This window comes from Acanthaster planci, linkage group LG03 (genome assembly GCF_054643075.1).
Source record: "Acanthaster planci isolate LZ-2023a linkage group LG03, COTS_SCS, whole genome shotgun sequence".
NCBI classification, from domain to species: domain Eukaryota; kingdom Metazoa; phylum Echinodermata; class Asteroidea; order Valvatida; family Acanthasteridae; genus Acanthaster; species Acanthaster planci.
The window spans coordinates 1,320,082-1,344,744 of NC_141779.1; the positions used below are offsets into that span (position 1 = coordinate 1,320,082).

Consider the following 24,663-nt stretch of genomic DNA (forward strand, 5'->3'; position numbering starts at 1 on the left):
CGAGCATAAAAGGTCTGAGAATTATCTAAACCTGGCAATCTTGGTGTCATCTGAAAGGCCACATGGTTCTCTATCCATTCATAAAAGTTTCATATCCACATTTGCAGTAGTTAGGGAAATAGCTGCCAAAGGAAGTGCGATTTCTTGTCTGACTGTTTGATATTTTTGCGGAATTCTGGCTTCCTCTACGCTATACCAGTCCCTATCCCGCTCAGAGAAGGTTTCCTATAATTGAGTATAAAATGTCTGAGAATCATCTAAATCTGGCAATCTTAATGTGATCTGAAAGGTTACATGTTTCCCTATCCATTCATATAAGTTTCATATCCATATGCCTTTTTCGTCTTCGTCTGCACCATACCGGTCTTTATCCTGCGCAGAGAATGCTTTATATAATCGAGCCTAAAAGGTCAGAGAATTATCTAAATCTGGCAATCTTGGTGTCATCTGAAAGGCCATATGTTTCCTTGTCCCTTCATATAAGTTTCATATCCATATTTGCAGTAGTTAGGGAAATATCTGCCAAAGGAAGTGCAAGTTCTTGTCTGACTGATTGATATCTTTGCGGAATTCTGGCTTCGTCTACGCTATACCGGTCCTTATCCCACGCAGAGAATGCTTCATATAATCGAGCATAAAAGGTCTGAGAATTATCTAAATCTGGCAATCTTGGTGTCATCTGAAAGGCCACATGTTTCCCTGTCCATTCATATAAGTTTCATATCCATATTTGCAGTAGTTAGGGAAATATCGTCAAAAGGAAATGCAAATTCGTGTCCAATTGCCTGATATTTGTGCGGAATTTTGGCTCCGTCTGCCAAAATCTAAATCTGGCAATCTTGGTGTCATCTGAAAGGCCACATGTTTCCCTGTCCAGTCATATAAGTTTCATATCCATATTTGCAGTAGTTAGGGAAATAACTGCCAAAGGAAAATGCAAGTTCGTGTCTAATTGCCTGATATTTTTGTGGAATTGTATAAAAGGTCATAAAAGGTCTGAGAATTATCTAAATCTGGCATCCTTCGTCTCATCTGAAAGGCCACGTTTCCCTGTCCATTCATATAAGTTTCATATCCATATTTGCAGTAGTTAGGGAAATAGCTGCCAAAGGAAAATGCAAGTTCGTGTCTAATTGCCTGATATTTTTGTGGAATTGTATAAAAGGTCATAAAAGGTCTGAGAATTATCCAAATCTGGCATCCTTCGTCTCATCTGAAAGGCCACAAAAATTCCCTGCCCATTCATAAAAGTTTCATATCCATATTTGCAATAGTCCGGGAAATAGCTGCCAAAGTAAATTCGAGTTCTTTTCCAACTGCCTCCTTTTTTGAGGAATTCTGGCTTCGTCTGCGCTATACTGGTCCTTATCCCGCGCAGAGAAGGCTTCCTATAATCGAGCATAAAAGGTCCGAAATTATCTAAACCTGGCAATCTTGGTGTCATCTGAAAGGCCACATGTTTCCCTCTCCATTCATATAAGTTTCATATCCATATTTGCAGTAGTTAGGGAAATATCGTTCAAAAGAAATGCAAATTCGTGTCCACTTGCCTGATATTTTTTTGGAATTCTGGCTTCGTCTACGCTATACTGGTCCTTATCCCACTCAGAGAATGCTTCTTATAATCAAGTATAAAAGGTCTGAGAATTATCTAAATCTGGCAATCTTGGTGTCATCTGAAAGGCCACATGTTTCCCTATCCCTTTATATAAGTTTCATATCCATATTTGCAGTAGTTAGGGAAATATCGTCCAAAGGAAATGCAAGTTCGTGTCCAATTCCCTGATATTTTGGTGGAATTGTGGCTTCGTCGGCGCCATACCGGTCCTTATCCTGCGCAGAGAAAGCTTCATATAATCGAGCATAAAAGGTTTGAGAATTATCCAAATCTGGCAATCAAAAGGATTGCTTCATATATTCGAGCATAAAAGGTTTGAGAATTATCTAAATCTTCCAATCTTGCTGTCATCTGAAAGGCCACAATTTCCCCTATCTATTTGTATAAGTTTCATATCCCTATTAGGGAAATATCGTCCAAAGGAAATGCAAGTTCGTGTCCAATTGCCTGATATTTTGGTGGAATTTTGGCTTCGTCTGCACCATACCGGTCCTTATCCTGCGCAGATACTGCTTCAAATAATCGAGCATAAAACGTCTGAGAATTATCTAAATCTGGCAATCTTGGTGTCATCTGAAAGGCCAAACTTCATATAAGTTTCATATCCATATTTGCAGTAGTTAGGGAAATAGCTGCCAAAGGAAATCCAAGTTGGTGTCCAAGTGCCTGATATTTTTGCGGAATCCTTGCTTCGTCTGCGCTATACCGGTCCTTTTCCCGCAAAAGGATTGCTTCATATATTCGAGCATAAAAGGTTTGAGAATTATCTAAATCCTCCAATCTTGCTGTCATCTGAAAGGCCACAATTTCCCCTATCTATTTGTATAAGTTTCATATCCCTATTTGGAGTAGTTAGGGAAATATCGTCAAAAGGAATTGCAAATTCGTGTCGAATTGCCTGATATTTTTGCGGAATTCTGGCTTCGTCTGCACCATACCGGTCTTTATCCTGCGCAGAGAATACTTTATATAATCGAGCCTAAAATGTCAGAGAATTATCTAAATCTGGCAATCTTGGTGTCATCTGAAAGGCAATATGTTCCTCTATCCATTCATATAAGTTTCGTATCCATGTTTGCAGTAGTTAGGGAAATAGCTGCCAAACTAAGTTCGAGGTCTCTTCGAACTTCCTCCTTTTTTTGCGGAATTCTGGCTTCGTCTGCAATATACCTGTCCTTATCCTGCGCAGAGAATGCTTCATATAATCGAGCATAAAAGGTCTGATAATTATCTAAATCTGGCAATCCTGGTGTCATTTGAAAGGGCACATGTTTCCCTGTCCCTTCATATAAGTTTCATATCCATATTTGCAGTAGTTAGGGAAATAGCTGCCAAAGGAAATCCAAGTTCGTGTCCAATTGCCTGATATTTTTGCGGAATTCTGGCTTCGTCTGCACCATACCGGTCTTTATCCTGCGCAGAGAATGCTTTATATAATCGAGCCTAAAATGTCAGAGAATTATCTAAATCTGGCAATCTTGGTGTCATCTGAAAGGCAATATGTTCTTCTATCCATTCATATTAATTTCCTATCCATTTTTGCAATAGTTGGCAAATAGCTACCAAAGGAAGTGCGAGTTCTTTTCCAACTGCCTCCTTTTTTGCGGAATTCTGGCTTCGTCTGTGCTATACCGGTCCTTATCCTGCTCAGAGAATGCTTCCTATAATCGAGTATAAAAGGTCTGAGAATCATCTAAATCTGGCAATCTTGGTGTCATCTGCAACGCCACATAATTCCCTGCCTATTCATATAAGTTTCATATCCATATTTGCAGTAGTTAGGGAAATAGCTGCCAAACTAATTTTGGAGTTTTTTTCCAACTGGCTCCTTTTTTTGCGGAATTCCGGCTTCGTCTGCAATATACCAGTCCTCATCCCACACAGAGAAGGCTTCCTATAATCGAGCATAAAATGTCTGAGAATTATCTAAACTTTGCAATCTTGGTGTCAACCAAAAGGCCTCATGTTTCCCTGTCCATTGGTATAAGTTTCATATCCATATTTGCAGTAGTTAGGGAAATAGCTGCCAAAGGAAGTGCAAGTTCTTGTCTGACTGTTTGATATTTTTGCGGAATTCTGGCTTCGTCTGCGCTATTCTGGTCCTTATCCCAGGCAGATACTGCTTCATATAATCGAGCATAAAAGGTCTGAGAATTATCTAAATCTGGCAATCTTGGTGTGATCTGAAAGGCTACATGTTTCCCTATCCAGTCATATAAGTTTCGTATCCATGTTTGCAGTATTTAGGGAAATATCTGCCAAACGAAGTTCGAGGTCTTTTCGAACTGCCTCCTTTTTGGCGGAATGCTGCTTTCGTCTGCAATATACCGGTCCTTATCCTGCGCAGAGAAGGCTTCATATAATCGAGCATAAAAGGTCTGAGAATTATTTAAATCTGTCATTCTTGGTGTCATCTGAAAGGCAATAGGTTCCTCTATCCATTCATATTAATTTCCTATCCATATTTGCGGTAGTTGGCAAATAGCTGCCAAAGGAAGTGCGAGTTCTTTTCCAACTGCCTCCTTTTTTACAGAATTCTGGCTTCGTCTGCGCTATACCAGTCCAGATCCCACGCAGAAACTGCTTCATATAATCGATCATAAAATGTCTGAGAATTATCTAAATCTGGCAATCTTGTTGTGATCTGAAAGGTTACATGTTTCCCTATCCATTCATATAAGTTTCATATCCATATGCCTTTTTCGTCTTCGTCTGCACCATACCGGTCTTTATCCTGCGCAGAGAATGCTTTATATAATCGAGCCTAAAAGGTCAGAGAATTATCTAAACCTGGCAATCTTGGTGTCAACCGAAAGGCTACATGTTTCCCTGTCCATTGGTATAAGTTTCATATCCATATTTGCAGTAGTTAGGGAAATATCTTCCAAAGGAAATGCTAGTTTGTGTCCAATTGCCTGATTTTTTTGTGGAATTCTGGCTTCGTCTGCACCATACCGGTCTTTATCCTGCGCAGATACTGCTTCATATAATCGAGCATAAAAGGTCTGAGAATTATCTAAATCTGGCAATGTTGGTGTGATCTGAAAGCGCACATGTTTCCCTGTCCATTCATATAAGTTTCATATCCATATTTGCAGTAGTTAGGGAAATAGCTGCCAAAGGAAAATGCAAGTTCGTGTCTAATTGCCTTATATTTTTGCAGAATTCTGGCTTCGTCTACGCTATACCGGTCCTTATCCCGCTCAAAGCATGCTTCCTATAATCGAGTATAAAAGGTCTGAGAATTATCTAAATCTGGCAATCTTGGTGTCATCTGAAAGGCCACATGTTTCCCTGTCCATTCATATAAGTTTCATATCCATATTTGCAGTAGTTAGGGAAATAGCTTACAAAGGAAAATGCAAGTTCGTGTCCAATTGCCTGATATTTTTGCGGAATCCTTGCTTCGTCTGCGCTATACCAGTCCTTTTCCCGCAAAAGGATTGCTTCATATATTCGAGCATAAAAGGTTTGAGAATTATCTAAATCTTCCAATCTTGCTGTCATCTGAAAGGCCACAATTTCCCCTATCTATTTGTATAAGTTTCATATCCATATTTGGAGTAGTTAGGGAAATATCGTCAAAAGGAATTGCAAATTCGTGTCCAATTGCCTGTTGTTTTGCGGAATTTTGGCTTCGTCTGCACCATACCGTATTTTATCCTGCGCAGAGAATGCTTAATATAATCGAGCCTAAAAGGTCAGAAAATTATCCAAATCTGGCAATATTGGTGTCATCTGAAAGGCCACATGTTTCCCTGTCCATTCATATACGTTTCATATCCATATTTGCAGTAGGTAGGGAAATAGCTGCCAAACTAAGTTCGAGTTGTTTTCCAACTGCCTCCTTTTTTTTGCGGAATTCTGCCTTCGTCTGCGATATACCGGTCCTTATCCCAAGCAGAGAATGCTTCATATAATCGAGCATAAAAGGTCTGAGAATTATCTAAATCTGGCAATTTTGGTGTGATCTGAAAGGTCACATGTTTCCCTGTCCCTTCATATAAGTTTCAAATCCATATTTGCAGTAGTTAGGGAAATGTCTGCCAAAGGAAGTGCGATTTCTTGTGTGACTGTTTGATATTTTTGCGGAATTTTGGCTTCGAATACGCTATACTGGTCCTTATCCCGTGCAAAGAAGGCTTCCTATAATCGAGCATAAAAGGTCCGAGAATTATTTAAACCTGGCAATCTTGGTGTCATCTGAAAGGCCACATGTTTCACTGTCCATTTGTATAAGTTTCATATCCATTTTTGCAGTAGTTAGGGAAATATCTGCCAAAGAAATTGCAAGTTCTTGTCTGACTGTTTGATATTTTTGCGGAATTCTGGCTTCGTCTGCGGTATACTGGTCCTTATTCCACGCAGATACTGCTTCATATAATCGACCATAAAAGGTCTGAGAATTATCTAAATCTGGCAATGCTGGTGTGATCTGAAAGCGCACATGTTTCCCTGTCCATTCATGTAAGTTTCATATCCATATTTGCAGTAGTTAGGGAAATAGCTGCCAAAGGAAAATGCAAGTCTTTGTCTAATTGCCTGCTATTTTTGCAGAATTCTGGCTTCGTCTACGCTATACCGGTCCTTATCCCGCTTAGAGAATGCTTCCTATAATCGAGTATAAAAGGTCTGAGAATTATCTAAATCTGGCAATTTTGGTGTCATCTGAAAGGCCACATATTTCCCTGTCCATTCATATAAGTTTCATATCCATATTTGCAGTAGTTAGGGAACTAGCTTACAAAGGAAAATGCAAGTTCGTGTTTAATTGCCTGATATTTTTGCGGAATTCTGGCTTCGTGTGCGGCGTACCGGTCCTGATCCTGCCCAGATAATGCTTCATATAATCGAGTGTAAAACGTCAGAGAATTATCTAAATCTGGCAATCGTGGCATCATCTGAAAGGCCATATGTTCCTCTATCCATTCATATAACTTTCATATCCATATTTGCAGTAGTTAGGGAAATATCTGCCAAAGGAAGTGCAAGTTCTTGTCTGACTGATTGATATCTTTGCGGAATTCTGGCTTCGTCTGCAATATACCGGTCCTTATCCTGCGCAGAGAAGGCTTCATATAATCGAGCATAAAAGGTCTGAGAATTATCTAAATCTGGCAATCTTGGTGTCATCTGAAAGGCCACATAATTCCCTGCCCATTCATATAAGTTTCATATCCATATTTGCAGTAGTTAGGGAAATATCTGCCAAAGGAAGTGCAAGTTCTTGTCTGACTGATTGATGTCTTTGCGGAATTCTGGCTTCGTCTACGCTATACCGGTCCTTATCCCGCTCAGAGAAGGCTTCCTATAATCGAGCATAAAAGGTCCGAGAATTATCTAAATCTGGCAATCTTGGTGTCATCTGAAAGGCCACATATTTCCCTGTCCATTTATATAAGTTTCATATCCATATTTGCAGTAGTTAGGGAAATATCTTCCAAAAGAAATGCAAATTCGTGTCCACTTGCCTGATATTTTTGCGGAATTCTGGCTTCGTCTACGCTATACCGGTCCTTATCCCGCTCAGAGAATGCTTCATATAATCGAGCATAAAAAGTCAGAGAATTATCTAAATCTGGCAATCTTGGTGTCAACTGAAAGGTGATATGTTCCTCTATCCATTCATATTAATTTCCTATCCATATTTGCAGTAGTTGGCAAATAGCTACCAAAGGAGGTGCGAGTTCTTTTACAACTGCCTCCTTTTTTTGCGGAATTCTGGCTTCGTTTGCAATATACTGGTCCTTATCCTGCGCAGAGAAGGCTTCATATAATCGAGCATAAAAGGTCTGAGAATTATCTAAATCTGGCAATCTTGGTGTCATCTGAAAGGCCACATAATTCCCTGCCCATTCATATCAGATTCATATCCATATTTGCAGTAGTTAGGAAAATAGCTGCCGAAGGAAATGCAAGTTCGTGTCCAATTGCCTGATATTTTTAAGGAATCCTTGCTTCGTCTGCGCTATACCAGTCCCTTTCCCGCAAAAGGATTGCTTCATATATTCGAGCATAAAAGGTCTGAGAATTATCTAAATCTGGCAATCTTGGTGTCATCTGAAAGGACACATGTACCCCTATCTATTTGTATAAGTTTCATATCCCTATTTGCAGTAGTTAGGGAAATATCGTCAAAAGGAATTGCAAATTCGTGTCCAATTGCCTGATATTTTTGCGGAATTCTGATTTCTTCTGCACCATACCGGTCTTTATCCTACGCAGAGAATGCTTTATATAATCGAGCTTAAAAGGTCAGAAAATTATCTAAATCTTGCAATCTTCGTGTCATCTGAAAGGCCATATGTTCCTCTATCCATTCATATTAATTTCCTATCCAATTTTACAGTAATTGGCAAATAGCTGCCAAAGGAAGTGGGAGTTCTTTTCCAACTGCCTCCTTTTTTGCGGAATTCTGGCTTCGTCTGCGCCATACCGGTCCATATCCCACGCAGAGACTGCTTCATATATTCGAGCATAAAAGGTCTGAGAATTATCTAAATCTGGCAATCTTGGTGTCATCTGAAAGGCCACATGGTTCTCTATCCATTCATATAAGTTTCATATCCATATTTGCAGTAGTTAGGGAAATATCGTCAAAAGGAATTGCAAATCGTGTCCACTTGCCTGATATTTTTGCGGAATTCTGGCTTCGTCTGCACCATACCGGTCTTTATCCTGCGCAGAGAATGCTTTATATAATCGAGCCTAAAAAGTCAGAGAATTATCTAAATCTGGCAATCTTGGTGTCAACTGAAAGGTGATATGTTCCTCTATCCATTCATATTAATTTCCTATCCATATTTGCAGTAGTTGGCAAATAGCTGCCAAAGGAGGTGCGAGTTCTTTTACAACTGCCTCCTTTTTTGCGGAATTCTGGCTTCGTCTGCGCTATACCGGTCCATATCCCACGCAGAGACTGCTTCATATAATCGATCATAAAAGGTCTGAGAATTATCTAAATCTGGCAATCTTGGTGTCATCTGAAAGGCCACATGTTTCCCTGTCCCTTCATATAAGTTTGATATCCATATTTGCAGTAGTAAGGGAAATGTCTGCCAAAGGAAGTGCGATTTTTTCAGTGACTGTTTGATATATTTGCAGAATTTTGGCTTCATCTACGCTATACTGTTTCTGATCCCTTGCCAAGAAGGCTTTCTATAATCGAGCATAAAAGGTCCGAGAATTATCTAAACCTGGCAATCGTGGTGTCATCTGAAAGGCCACATGTTTCACTGTCCATTTGTATAAGTTTCATATCCATTTTTGCAGTAGTTAGGGAAATATCTGCCAAAGAAATTGCAAGTTCTTGTCTGACTGTTTGATATTTTTGCGGAATTCTGGCTTCGTCTGCGGTATACTGATCCTTATTCCACGCAGATACTGCTTCATATAATCGAACATTAAAGGTCTGAGAATTATCTAAATCTGGCAATGTTGGTGTGATCTGAAAGCGCACATGTTTCCCTGTCCATTCATATAAGTTTCATATCCATATTTGCAGTAGTTAGGGAAATAGCTTACAAAGGAAAATGCAAGTTCGTGTTTAATTGCCTGATATTTGTGCGGAATTCTGGCTTCGTGTGCGCCATACCAGTCCTGATAATGCGCAGGTAATGCTTCATATAATCGAGTGTAAAACGTCTGACATATATCTATATCTGGCAATCGTGGCATCATCTGAAAGGCCCTATGTTTCCCTGTCCATTTATATAAGTTTCATATCCATATTTGCAGTAGTTAGGGAAATAGCTGCCAAACTAAGTTCGAGTTCTTTTCCAACTGCCTCCTTTTTTGCAGAATTCTGGCTTCGTCTACGCTATACTGGTCCTTATCCCGCGCAGAGAAGGCTTCCTATAATCGAGCATAAAAGGTCCGAGAATTATCTAAACCTGGCAATGTTGGTGTCATATGAAAGGCCACATGTTTCCCTGTACATTTGTATAAGTTTCATATCCATATTTGCAGTAGTTAGGGAAATATCTGCCAAAGGAAGTGCAAGTTCTTGTCTGACTGATTGATGTCTTTGCGGAATTCTGGCTTCGTCTACGCTATACCGGTCCTTATCCCGCTCAGAGAAGGCTTCCTATAATCGAGCATAAAAGGTCTGAGAATTATCTAAATCTGGCAATCCTGGTGTCATCTGAAAGGCCACATGTTTCCCTGTCCCTTCATATAAGTTTCATATCCATATTTGCAGTAGTTAGGGAAATAGCTGCCAAAGGAAATCCAAGTTCGTGTCCAATTACCTGATATTTTAGCGGAATCCTTGCTTCGTCTGCGCTATACCGGTCCTTTTCCCGCAAAAGGATTGCTTCATATATTCGAGCATAAAAGGTTTGAGAATTATCTAAATCCTCCAATCTTGCTGTCATCTGAAAGGCCACAATTTCCCCTATCTATTTGTATAAGTTTCATATCCCTATTTGGAGTAGTTAGGGAAATATCGTCAAAAGGAATTGCAAATTCGTGTCCAATTGCCTGATATTTTTGCGGAATTCTGGCTTCGTCTGCACCATACCTGTCTTTATCTTGCGCAGAGAATACTTTATATAATCGAGCCTAAAAGGTCAGAGAATTATCTAAATCTGGCAATCTTTGTGTCATCTGAAAGGCCACATGTTCCTCTATTCAATCATATTAATTTCCTATCCATATTTGCAGTAGTTGGCAAATAGCTGCCAAAGGAAGTGCGAGTTCTTTTCCAACTGCCTCCTTTTTTGCGGAATTTTGGCTTCGTCTGCAATATACCGGTCCATATCCCACGCAGAGAATGCTTCATATAATCGAGCATAAATGGGCTAAGAATTATTTAAATCTGGCAATCTTGGTGTCATCTGAAAGGCCATATGTTGCTCTATCTATTTATATAAATTTCATATCCATATTTGCAGTAGTTAGGGAAATAGCTGCCAAAGGAAATGCAAGTTAGTGTCCGATTGCCTGATATTTTTGCGGAATCCTTGCTTCGTTTGCGCTATACCGGTCCTTTTCCCGCACAAGGATTGCTTCATATATTCGAGCATAAAAGGTCTGAGAATTATCTAAATCTGGCAATCTTGGTGTCATCTGAAAGGCCATTTATTCCTCCATCCATTCATATAAGTTTCGTATCCATGTTTGCAGTAGTTAGGGAAATATCTGCCAAACTAAGTTTGAGGTCTTTTCAAACTGCCTCCTTTTTTTGCGGAATTCTGGCTTTGTCTGCAATATACCTGTCCTTATCCTTCGCAGAGAATGCTTCATATATTCGAGCATAAAAGGTCTTGAAATTATATAAATCTGGCAATCTTGGTGTCATCTTAAAAGGCATATGTTCTCCTATCTATTCATATAAGTTTCACATCCATATTTGCAGTAGTTAGGGATATATCTGCAAAAGGAAGTCGTAGTTTTTGTCCAACTGCCTCTTATTTTTGCAGAATTCTGGCTTCGTCTAAAACCCTTCCCTTTCAAGCCACACACAAAGTTTCAACCGCATTGGACACGTACCTTTCGAGGTGTACGTGGTTTGAAAAGTTCCCCTTTAATGTCATGTGACTTGTCTCCTGGTGACGACATCAGCACATGAGGTCAATATTCCTCTGACGCAGCCCCTTCTCAAGATATCTGCAAGATTTGAACCCGATTAGTCTGGTACATCTGGAGATATAGGGCCTTCAAGAGTTTAATTTAATGTCACGTGACTTGTCTGCTCATGACGTCATCATCACATAAGGCAATTTTCCTCTTAAGCACTCTCTATTCAAGGTGTCTGCAAAATATGAACCCAATCGGACATGTACTTTAACAGATATAGGGGCCTCAAAGAGTGTATTCTCCACTGACATTGGTCTGCGAACCCCGTGTTATTTGCATAATCGTAAATATGCATTTCACACTAAAAACCAAAAATTATTTAATAATATCTAACATAAGAGTAATCGATTGCACATTTCACATTTTCTGTGTGCAAAATATACGAACAAAGATTGCAGGACCACTAGAGATGACATCTGTTGCCCTATCCTGAACATTTTGACGCAAAAATGAATTTCACTTTTGATAACTGTGACTAGAAGTTGGACTGTATGATATACACTTTAAAACTACTCTGCCACTCTTTGGCAACTGTTGCCACGCTGAATCTGCAAGTTAAGGGTCTGATGTTGTCATTGACTTCATCACCCGTCCTGTTTGGGGTTCAGGACTTAATACGTCCCCACGCAGATCATCGGGTGTCACGAGCCTTTTTAATCAACGCAAAAGTAGAATCCAGGCAGAATTAACAACATCTGACATGTTGATAACGCCGATACTGTCCGTTACGAAAAAAAGCAATTGTTTATGACGTTATCATTAAATGAGCTCAATATTTGCTCAAAGCACTTCCTCTCCAAGATATAAGCAAGGTTTCAATTCAGCATTAACACCGACAGACGCCTTATGTTGAAAAAAACTTTACAGCTTTTACCACTTTCAAACAATAAGCCTACTTCTGGTTTAAACCGGAAGGAATGGTTATGTCAATTAACCTACACGAGACAAAATCAAGACCACTTTTTATCCTTGCACTTGCTGGAAACAGAATGTTGCGGGAGGCCACGGTTGATTTTATATGGGTTTTTATACATTTAAAGGAATATTCAAGTATTCACAATTTAATAACAAATCCCGTGATGACGTCATCATGACAAAAATATTTTAGAATTATCTTCGTTGTATAGTTAGTGCTTGCTGTAAGTTTGACGGTGATCAATGATTACTGAGGCACGAAATTAGTGCCTCGAATACGTTTACTAAGTCAATGGGCTGAAATAAATATTTAAAAATTAATAATAAATCACATGATGACATCATCACGACGTAATAAATTTTGACGTATTTTTTTATCAAGGTCTTTCATGGCTGTAACTGTGAAGTTGATCAAAGCTCTCAAACTAACCCAAATGCTTGCTTGAAAACGTGTACAAAGTCAAATGGCTAATATAAATATTGAAAAATCACGAATAAATGACATGATAACGTCATCATGACGTCCTTTACTTACAATGATTTTTGTATCACGGTCTTTGTTCGCTGTCACTTTGATAACCATCAAACATCGGAAAGGTTTTAAAATTGTGCCTTGAAAACGTGTACAAAGTCTAGGGCAAAAAACTCATTTGCGGAAACACTGCTCCTTTAAGTTCATGTCACGTGATTTTCACTTCAACTGAACACTTCTAATGAAATATTACTTCATATTCAGACTGTTAGGCATATTTCAAATCAAATAACACAGCGTAAAGTACCCGATTTCTCCTTCGTTCTTATAGTAATTTTGCGCCGAAGTTAAAGACTACTTGTTCACTTATGTTAAGTAGAAAAACGTGTACAAAAATTTATGGGGAAAAATTTAATGTTCAAAAATGAATATAAAATAAGGTGATGAAGTCATCATGACGTCATCCCTTTGCAATAAATCTTGCATCAGGGTCTTCGTTGGGTATCACTTTGGAACGATCAAACATTGCAAAGTTACCAAAATTGTGGCTCGAAAACGTGTACAAAACCAATGGCCTAGAAACACGTGTGCAGGAAAACTGCTCCTTTAATTTCATGTCACGTGATGTTTGTCTAAAATGGAAAAAAACTTATGAAATATTATTTAATATTTGCACACTTGGGTATATTTGCGATCGAACGGAAGGGAAACTTTAGTCTGATTTCTTTTTCGTTCTGGTAGTAAGTTGAGGACTGCTCACGCATTATGCTGGACAAAATGTGACCAGCATAATTCGCAACAACGCCATCCATGGTTAAATATAGGACAGTTTGTTGAAAATTGAAAGCCCAAGCAGGTGTAGCCGTAATTCTGCAATAGCGCCCTCATAGCCTGATATAGGACTGTCCGAAAACTGCGTGCGATCTGTGTACAAAGTCTATGGGGAAAAATTAGTTATTAGAAACATCAATAGTAAATAAACTACTTAGGTTATCACTGTGAATTTTTTCTAGGACCGTCCTTGGATAATGGTCCAGAGGTCTGCCAAGTTTTAAGTCGATCAGATTTAGTAAACTGCCAAAGTCGACTGGTGAAAGGAATTGAGTTGAAAAAGAAAAAAAATCAGAAAAACAATATTTGTTTCGGCAAAGTTGCCGAAGCAGCTAAAACAAAATAATCAGAAAAACAATACCTGTTTCTGCAAAGTTGCTGAAACAGCTAAAAATCATCAGAAAAGCAAGAGCTGTTCGGGCTGTTGCCGAAACAGCTAAAAAAAAAAGAACAAAAAGAATGCCTTTTTCGCAACTTGCCAAAAAGCCAAAAAGGAAATGAAAAAAAAATTAATAAGAAAAGAAAGAGTTGTTCAGGCTGTTGCCAAAACAGCTAAAAAAAATCAGAAAAGCAATACCTGTTTTGTGAGTTGCCGAAACAGCTAATTATAACATCTTTGCTCGTTATTTATCTTATCCAAGTGCTCCAGAAGCGCACCATCAGGGGTCAACTTTCAGGCTCTGTTATAGGTAGACTGTCAGGCTCTGTTATAGGTAGACTTGTCTCTTTTTGCCCAACGGTTTTAGAAAGTGGTTTTGTTTCACCACTTATTTACCCATACAGTGTTATGCTCTTTAAGTTGTCCAACAGTCCAGCGATTCACTTGTTATTCCGCATCGGGCAAAAGTATGCTCAATAATTTTGGGAAAGGACTGATTAAAAATGTAGCATATCAAACCCTTATTCAAAAGAAAACTGCTTCTGGTCATTGTCTTGAATGTCGACCTGATCCGACACCCCCCCCCACACACACACACAAAACCGTCGAAAGGCTAACCCGTTCCTTCGGAGCGCCGGGCGGCATTATTTCCGCCCTACATTGTATGTACATGTATTTTTTATTTTTTTTTTTTTGGGGGGGGGGCATTTACTGTCGGACAGTGAGTGTGACCCAACTTGCAAAAACGCACAGTTGCATTCGATGTCCCTCTCTACGAGTACCTAAGGAGCCCCTAAGGGGACAGGCACAATGAAGATTTTTTTTAATTCCGTTCCCTCGAATTATCGTTTCGTTCCCTCAAAATCATCTCGTTCCCACAAAATAAAATAATAATAAGTACCACTCTATGTTGCCCATCGTTTGCTCATATGCATGCAGTCCGTGTCAAAAAAGCTGACCATAAACAAAATGCATCAAATTCCAGTATCGGTTTCGCTTCAGGAGGCATTATATTGCAACCTGAAAAAGGTATAATTAGCTGGAATCCCCAGAATTTCGGACGTAAATTTGATGATTTTTGGTTGACAACGTCTCGTATAGCATCTTGTCTACGACTGACTGTAGTTTGACGTCATGGTGTGTGTTGCTGTCAAGATGTAAACTACGGCTGCATCCGAATCTCTTGTCAAGAGCTAGGTATAGGTCTTCGCTCCATTGGAAATGCGTGGAGACGCGTAGACAATAGACCCAGCCGTAGCTCTGAAAGCCCAAGCCTCAGATGGTCGCGTTTGTCCAGGCTTTGGGGGTAGGAAATACATGGTTTTTTATATTGATGCAAATTGCTCGCATACAGTTTTGGGAAATGCTTTTTTTTTCTCTTTGCAATAGTGGTCATTCTTTTGATTTACATTACGAAAAAAATAATAATTGCATTATCTTCAGCTCTTCGTTCAAGCGCGCCAATCACCAGCGCTGTTTTATCCCCTGTTTGGTACCCTGCTCAATATGTGCACAAGTTGATAGACGACCAGTTTTCCACGGTGGCGCCAGCATTAGCATTACAATGCCTACGCACAAGAACGCATGTGTGGCCAAGTTGGCGGGTTCGTTCAAATGTGACTTCACAGGAGGTGAATTTAAAGGTGAGAACTGAGACTGGCTTACCATCCAACAATTGAAAATAAATGGAGAAAAGACGGCAAAGATGATAACGAGATTTCTGTATTACAAACTCCACAAGTTTGGGCTTGGCTTTGTTGATTTTACACTGCTTTTGCTGTGGTAAAGTGCACCCTGCATTTAAACATGGCAGCCCCACAGTGACTGTTAGGCATGCAGGCTGGGATTTCAAAGAGGTTCCTTTGGTTTCTTAACTTTGAAGCAGTAATGGAGAGACGAAGAACACTCCTGTGAGACTGTTTTCTGGATTGTTGCACATCTGAGATGTATTTTGACACTTTATTGTACTCAGCAGGTCTGGAAACAGCTCACGCTATATAAACACTGTAGGCCTAGCCTACTTCTGATAACAGCCCAACAGTAAATGTTAATAAAATAAAAAAATAGGCCTAGGGAGTAATAGGGGCCTATGTACTGGTGTGTTGTAAATCTGAAACATGACTTTTGTCCAACAAATTTTTCAACCAATGAAAATCTCCAGCCTGTATGTGGGGCCAAAGTTACTAATTTGATAGTCAAAGAGTAGTCTAATCAAACTGGAGGATAGTATGATTTGATGTGGTAAATGAAGAGACAACATTCCTTTACACCCCACGAGAATTTGTCAGGAAGTCAAAGTCTTTAAAACTAACTACACCTATCCACTGAGGTTCAGAATTATATGAATACATTATACAATCTGTAACTTCTACATATTTCAGTGAACCTGGTAAAAATTGGGTAGAAAGTAGGCCTCATACTTTAAGTCTGTGTTGCATGGAACCATGTATGGAGATCTCTACTGATTGCATGATGCAAATCTTAAAATTGGAGGTTGTGCTAATCATTTCTAAATACAATTTGATTATTTTCAAAGATTTTTCTTTGCCAAAATGATTTTGGTTATTACCGTAAAATCTTTTTGTACTGAAAATACAATGGGGAAAGGTCTAGTTTCCAAGATAACTGTCCTCTTTGTCTTGTTCATCTGTCTATGTGCTGTCGGTATGTTTGTCAGTCTATCTGTTATTCATCTGTCTGTTATTCCGTTGTCTCTCCCCCTCTCTCTCAGTCATTCTCATTCAGATACGAAGGTTATTGTGGCAGCACTTACCATGTACATGTATGTTTCCTTCCTCAACTTAGTTTTACTTATTGTTCATGGTTGTAGACTGGAATGCTAGTTAGCTTTTGTGATGGAAATGAGACATTGGCTGGATTGTTTTGTGAGTGATAGATCTGATGTAGTCAAATATGCAGTAGTCTTTTCCAAGCAGTGAAAATTTGTTTATTCCCGTCTTTGTGCAAAACAAATCATGATATTCTTGCAATAGGGGTTTCCACAAGAATGTGAAACACATAAATATGAAGCCAGCGTTGAACTGAACGTCATCCTGATGGTCATTAGCTTGCAAAAGTTATTAAAGCCAGATTTAAGAACTTAAAAATCAGGTGCACTGTGATTTTGTTCTGTCACAGCAACACATTGCTCAACCGAAAGTTCAATTGATGTTTGAATATTGTAGAATTTAGTTTATTTATGTCATGGAATGATACTCAATTCTAATGACGCTGTTGTATGAAGAGGCTCAATATCTATTTTAAATAACATTTGCACTTTTGGCTTTATCATGTGTGTCATTACAAACATCCATTGCAAATATATATGTAGGGTACGTGTATATCTTCAGTTAAACCCCTACATGAAATGTTTTCAACTGTTTATGTTGCACTCTATGTTGGCAACACACGGTGCGGCGTCTCCATGTGAGAATACAGCATGCACAAGTATTGAACATTGGCTACGGCTCTCCACCGCTGCTTCTTTTGATCAAAATTTGAAGCCGTATCGCAGGAGGCGGGACTGGATTATGGCTACCCCTGTAATGCACCACCCCATAAAATGCCATGTATAACTAGATTGATACACCTGCAGTGCTGGGTGCACATACGTGAATTACAAATTCTCAATCAGCTCTCTCCATCTTTCCGATCCTTCAAAGCCCTCTGAGAATCGGCAAACAGGCTCCTCCACTCATATTTTCTTGCCATTTTTTTCATTTTGCATGTTTTAATGACTGTTATGTGCATTCATTTCAGCTAGAGCACAAGCCGCTGATGAATCGTTGCTTACAGGACGACCAGCTTCTTGTCATTTCTCGATGATGGCCACTGTTGTTAAGGTGATTGTACTGTGATCTCTTACTGTAGCCTTCTTGGTAAAACGTAAGTGATCTTTTGTTATTGGTCATCCCAAAGGTTGGATTCACTGATTGAGTCTCCTGTGAACTCATTGCCTCATGTCCTGTAGACCTAGTACATTAAGACCTACCACACCTTACTGTCTTATAATATAGCTCGTGTAAACAAAGTGTGACTTCATTATGTCTATCTAAGGATCATGCTTGGTGAATACATTTATTTTGCCCAAATACCGGGTGACTTGTATATGGGGAGCTATAAAGGTTAAAATGGTCCCCCAAATCCTCTGATTTTATTATGATTTCACATGCACTCTTGGAGGTTACAGTTAATACTGTTTATAATTTGGGAATGTTTTCTGCAGAGACTGTGATCTCCTGTATTAGCCTTAAGTTGGACCGAGAGAGAACACTATTTCCTTGGCATCAGAGGCTCCTTTGGTACTAACTTTGCATCACTGGTTCATGAACGACTAGGACATGGTAGCAGCCCAATCGCCACCAACAAAATGAATACTCCCAACCAACACGACTCTTTTCAACCAATTAAGTTGTGCTTCTACTCAAGGCAGATTGAAGAGATTGCTTGGCTGAAAAAACAGGTGGGATTGTTTAAACATAACCCCAGATCAACACTCCTTGTTTTGCAGGCTTGCATCTGTAGATGGCTGAAAACAAATCTTAAGAACTGGAAAAAGTAGAGGGATGTAATATGTTAAATTGCTGCTTACAGGCTTGAGGAAAAGGACTTTTTGGGAAGTGTACATGTATTTAAGGTGTTTTGAAAAACAAAATATACTAACTAGTCAAGCAACAATTGAAAAGAAATGGAAAAATGACAACTAAGAAGATTTTAAGAAGATTTATATAAGAAACTCCAGTGATGTGGGCTTGTATATTATTTGGCCCTGATCTTTGTTGATTTGACACTGCTTTCAATGATGTTTCAACTACTGTTGTAAAGTGCACCTATATATTTTGAAATTGTGGCCTCCACATGTGTGCAGTAATACAGATTGGAATTCAAACATGGTTTAGTTTTCCTAGTTTCAGTAGTTTGACAGAGAGACAAGAGCAAGCCAGTCCCTGGAGGCAGTTCTCTGGAGTGTAACAAATCAGAGATATCTTATCACTGGTGACACTACTCGACAGGTATGGAAACAGTCTACATCATATTCTGATATTAGTCCATGGTTATGGTAATAGTGAAATGCCTGGTTGTTATGTAGATCTTGACCTTGGGTTTTGTCTTTTAAGTTTTCAACTAATGAGAATCCCCAGCCTTTAAGGTTGGATTGAATTAAACTACAAAAAATGGATGGAATTTTTTGGTATGGTTGTACAATTTGTGCCAAAGTGAACAGAAACAAGACGGAAGCTGCATCTACAGGCTGCTTGTAGTGAATGAGGAGTGTACTGAAATGAAATGTCCTCATTCCTGGATCAAAATCACGTACAAGGATGAGTGTACACATTCCACAAGGGTTGTTTAAAAAAATCTGGACTTGTTTTATTTTATAAGCCAACTTTTTACTCACTGAAGCCATCCTTCTGTGTCAAATACATTAAAGGTGCAATGCATCAGGTTGTTACAATATGGCACGCTAGCCCACAGTAGGTACAATTCGCTCTTTGCACGCTGCCGCCCCAAGCATGCAGAATCTCGATCTTGATCTTTACAAAGTTGGTTCAGTGATTGCCATGTATGTTGCTTCGTCATTCTGTGCATGCTGTGTCGGATCTTATACCATACGATTGGACAATGTTTCAGAAGCTGATTGTGACATGATTGTAGAATCTGCCAGATTGAGGCTCTCCATGCCTATGGCGGCAACATGCAGAATAAATAACGTGTGTGTCCAGAGTTTCTTTCATGATATCCTCAACACAAGACAGGCTTCTATCATACACACCAAGGATTCAACATTGGCTGGGAAGTATGATGTAAGCCATCTTCACAATAATTCTTTTGTGTTCCACATGCCTGGAAGAAGGTCATTTAGGGAAGCACTTATGACTTACTTTTCTCCATCTTTCTCATTTTCCACTGCCCTCTGAGAATCAGTTAATCCAAGCTAATGCACTCATGTTGTATTGTAATTTCTTCCTTTTGCATGTTTTTAATGACTGTTGTGTGTGTCCATCTCAGCCAGAGCACAAGCCGCTGAGTGAGCCGATGTTCATGGTACATCCAACCTCTTGAGGATGGGGTTCCTGTGCTCGTTGTTGAGGTGATCGGACTTTGATGTCTTGCTGCTGCCTGCTGGGTAAAAGGTACGTGGGTCCAATGTTGTTGGTTACTCCAAAGGTATAATTCACTGATTCAGTCCCCTGTGGACTCGTATATATTTCATATATGGACCCAAAACATAATGATGTCAAGCTATTATTTTTTACTTGGACAGTTAATGCTTCCCTATCTTACTGCCTTAGGAAACTAAGCATGACGTCATTATGTTACAGGTCTCTTCACTTTTCAAAAAGTTGACAGGGACAGAGGTCCTTCTCTGTGGATTAATTTAATTTTCGCGTAAACCTGGGTGACATACCTGTGTATGGGGAGCCATAATTTAATACCATTGATAAATTTTGGATGGCAGGTAAAACATGAAATATCAGAGAGTGTTTGGAGTAACCCCTTCGGTGTATGCAAAATCCTATTGAATCAGACGATTTTGGACTGTCTAAATTTTCTTCTTTCTTGGGCTGTTGAAAGAGCCCAAGAAAGTAGAAGGGCTGTCAGTTTAAAATGGCTGCTTCGAAGCTTTAGAATTATGTCTTTTCAGGAGTTGTGTTTGCTGATCAACCAACAATTGAAGAGAGTTGAAACAAAGGTCAATACGAAAATGAGAGTTAAAGACTATAAAGACATCGCAGTGATGTCTACTTGTATGTTATTCAGCTCTGATCTTTGTTTACTGGACTCTGTGGTTTTAGTAACTGTAGCATTGATGAAGAGACAAGACCAAGTCCGTTGGAGACAGTTTTCTGGAGTTTAACACATCACTGGCAACTGGCATTACTGACGACACAACTCACTCGGTAAGCACTTCATATCATGTTATGATTTGAGCCTAACAATGAAAGTCATGTTCCAGATTTTGAACAATATCTGTACATAATTTTGTATACATGTACAATTGTTCTGTAAAATCTGGAGCATGGCTTATCAGGCTCTACTCTTGAGGATGACGAGAGCATGCTGGATGAAACGTCAAGCACACACTCTACAGTTCTTATCAGAACCATACCTCTTCCAAGGGAGATCTATCCACATGATGTAACCACAAGCCCTGTTTTTAGTCTCCACCATGTAAAGCGTCAAGTCTTATTTAATGGAGGTGAATACTTAGGGCAGTTATGTTTCCTGGTTTCCCATTTGTAAGTTGGTCTTGTAATTGGATGGTTTTGCAGCAAATTTGGCTCTATATAAGGCCTTATCCAAACTAAGCTTTTGTCTGTGACTGTAGGGTTGGTGAAAATCAACTGATCTTGTTGTCATTTTGTTGAACATATCCACTGAAGAATGTTTGATTCTGATATTCCCAAATTTAAGAGAACTATACACAAATGAAGGCAAAAGCTTGGGTCGGTCATTGTGTCTACTAGTAATCTTCTCCCTCTTGTACTCGTTAGTCAATCTGTTTTAGTAGTTAGTTTAGCCTGTGTATGACGATGGTCTTCAAATGGTCGAAAAGTGTATCTTGGTTAATCATGATGAGTACCATCTCTTCAATTATTCTTATTTATTTGACCATCACAAGAACAAACAAAGCAAAATTAAACACAAATTATGTAAAAAAAAAAACAACACAAATACAAGTAAATATAAGCAGTAGCAGGGACCGGGGATAAAAATCCGAATACATAACGAGACAAATATCAGTTATGCGGGTCAGCAGGGACTGCAAAAGTAAAATAAACTACTATTACCCCCATTTATGCTCATATCATTAGCAAGACAAATTAACCAGAACAAAGGAAACAGTAGTCTCCACACAGGTGATCAAAATGACAGCCCAAAAAAGAGAAAAAAATATCTGAGGAGAACGTTTCATTTCCATATTTCCAAACGTAAGAAAATTATCCCGCAAAGTGAAGGCCATGCTATAAAAAGAATTTTTTTTACTCGTTCTTTTTAATCATGTGAATTTACTCATTTAAAAAATATCCAGTTTTAATCAAGTCCTCTGTGCCCTCCTTTTGAGGTGATTTTATTGGCTTGTTGGTAATTTTGGTTTTTTGTCACTTATTATTCATGTGATGCCTTTAATTGTAAATCATGTCATCCTAATTAAACACTTTTCTGTGATTTGTTTACGCCTGTACTCAGTACCACAATTACGGCCAAGATTTGGACTCTAGCACTGTGCCTATCTGTTCTACGCGTTAGTCTTCTGCTGCTGGTCGAACAGTGATACGCTCCATGCTGTGACATGCTCAGCCTCAATAAAAGTAACAACAGCATGATTTTGATTTCCTCAACATAACAGAACTGAATTTGCAACTGTTGCAGTGACCGTTTGTCTTGTGGTGGCAACAAAAGGTTTTGTTGAAAGGTTGCTTATGTATACCAACGACTTTCCTTATCACATCTTGTCAGCTAGCACTTTATTTGGTAACAGTGCTCTTGTGTATAGGCCAATATAATGTCAGTCTGATGACCTTCAAGACATCCATGGCTTCCAAAGATGTTGTCATGCTAATAAAATGCATCTCAATACATTACTAAGGAAACCAAAGTTTTGCTTATGCTAGGATGGTCAAAGAAAATAGTGGACCTGAATTGTACCTTAGTTAACATGCAGTTTGAAGCTGAAAATGAGTACAAAATGTCTCGCGAAAATCTTGTTATGTCACTACCAAATCAAACAGACTTAGTATGTCTTGCTTTCATCTTGCAAGTTTCTAGTGTTGACTATTCTGGAATACAAGTAGCCTATCTGGTACCTTCACAACAGAAACCTTATACATTGACAAATGGAACAAAATTCAACGTTGAGCAACCAGGATAATTCTCTAGTGAAGAAGATTTAAAATGGATTACACGGATTGGTTGCATATGTACATTGAATTTGTCTTTACTTGAATCTAAAAGCATCCATCTTTTGCTTACATTTGTTGTTAGAGGTCTTCATAGAGCTTTTGACCGTGAAATAGTCTTAGTGAACAGGTGGTACATTGAAACGATCAGGCTGGACAAACCTTAGGGCACTAATTCAAAAACTGCATTTTGCCAATTACATGCTCTTGAGATGACCTACATGTACCTGAACGTTTGAGAACTGAAGTGGTTTAAATAACCCTTCAACACGGGATCAACTTACCAAGTACCCACTTGAATTTGAAACTATATGAAACTTGACAGAGTACTGATTGAATTTGCAGTGGAGTACCCTTGTAATAAGGTCGTTGGGACTGGCAAGTTGTGGGAGGGTCACTGTGTTGTTTGGTGCAAGGAAGCACAAAATGGGGGGATTTGAATACCTAGGATTTGCCATGTGGGCCAGATGTGTCAATGGTTTTGCTTTTGTCGGTATTCAAGTGTATTTTGTTATTTCGTGGTGTCTTTCTGATTTTTTCGGTTTTTACACAATAAATTTCTTTTATTGTTTTGGGGGTACTTATTGTTTAATTGATTGATTTGTTTCTGTAATTAATTTTTTTTTGGTTATTTTAATGTATTTGTATGTCATATTTATATTATTTTGCCAATTGTATATATTTTTTCTGTTCGATTTATTTATTGCCATTTCTTGAATCTTGTGCTGTTACTGTATTGTGTATGTGTGTGCACGTTTGTGTAAACCTGGAGCTTCAGAAATGAAGTCTTACGGGTGACAGTTAATTGGATTAACTGTGCCTCTCGGGGCATTTGTAAGTTTGTGTTTGTGATCTCAGTGTATTTTGTGTTGTGTGTTTTTGTTTAATGTTGCTGTGTTCTTTATCTTGGAAAATGCCGAATAAATGAAATTGTTTCCCACATTGTACACACGTTATTTAGTTTTTTTCGACGAAGAGTTTTTATCTCCGAGGTTAAGTAGGTTGACAAATGGTCCGAATGGGCGAGCTATCCCCTGGAGAAAATTTTATTTCGATATTTGGAAACATTAAACAAAAAGGTTTCATATTTTTTTGGTTTTGCATGCTACACACGTCAAATACACGCCACGTTGTCTCCATATCCGATATTAAATTGTCAAGAGATGGGCTGATCCTGGAGTCTTTGGAAAGGTTATATGTTTATCATCCAAAAAGAAAATTTCATGCCGTTTTGCAGCAGAACAGACATGGGGGTCAGAGTTTTCCTTAGACATGCTCCCTATTTCGTTCGTTTTCGCTTTGTACACACGGTAGTCGGTCTGCGTCTGCCGCTACATGTCTCCATAGCCGAGTTTACAGTAAATATTCTGAAACGGTCAAAATGGGCTGACCTTGATATCTTCAGAGACGGTATATATTTCTCTGTCCATTGAGATAATTTTCCTGTCCATATTTAAGCTGAAGCCTTGGAAATACCTGCGAAAGAAGGCTAGAGTTGTCCCACTGCTCTTTGTTCTCACTTTACCGAGACACTTCAGCGCACAGTGTGATCGCAATATTTTAGCCAAAAAAGTTTCTGATTGCTTGAAATGTGGTAGACATGATGACAATCAAAGGGCACATGTTCCTCTATTCATTGACGTAGGTTTCATATTCATAATATGCTGAACAAGGCAAGAGATCTTGGCTGTGCTAGTGCTTCCTGTGTTTTTGCGATTTGTCCTTTGGTCACACATTACTGGTCTTCCCAGCAGCAAATCCAGCTTTAGCGTTGGGGGGGGTTCAAACTGAATACAGTTTCGGGCCTATTCAGCATGATTTTGGGGAAGAAGAACTTTCAGAAGCGTGACGGTCGTGACATCCTTGTTTTTATGTCTTGGTATTGTTTTCTTAGGGTATTGGTGCTGATATACCCATTACTCCCTTTCTCACACACCTACAAAGTATTTTTAGTGAACAAAATTGT

The 24,663-nt window shown here is 39.0% G+C and overlaps 3 long non-coding RNA genes across 7 annotated transcripts in view; 2 read left to right on the forward strand and 1 right to left on the reverse strand.

Annotated features, from left to right (window-relative positions):
• The window catches only part of LOC147799536 (uncharacterized), a 243,924-nt gene that overhangs the window by 37,882 nt on the left and 181,379 nt on the right, over positions 1-24,663 (reverse strand). The window lies entirely within an intron of this gene.
• The window catches only part of LOC147799537 (uncharacterized), a 151,194-nt gene that overhangs the window by 23,667 nt on the left and 102,864 nt on the right, over positions 1-24,663 (forward strand). The window lies entirely within an intron of this gene.
• On the forward strand, positions 16,899-23,653 carry LOC147799538 (uncharacterized). Of its 2 annotated transcripts, none has more exons than XR_015424905.1 (5): positions 16,899-17,636; positions 18,020-18,806; positions 19,804-19,928; positions 20,592-20,696; positions 21,988-23,653. It is a non-coding gene; the product is annotated as an uncharacterized LOC147799538 (long non-coding RNA). The 2 variants fall into 2 exon arrangements; XR_015424906.1 differs by having other exon boundaries at positions 16,905-17,679.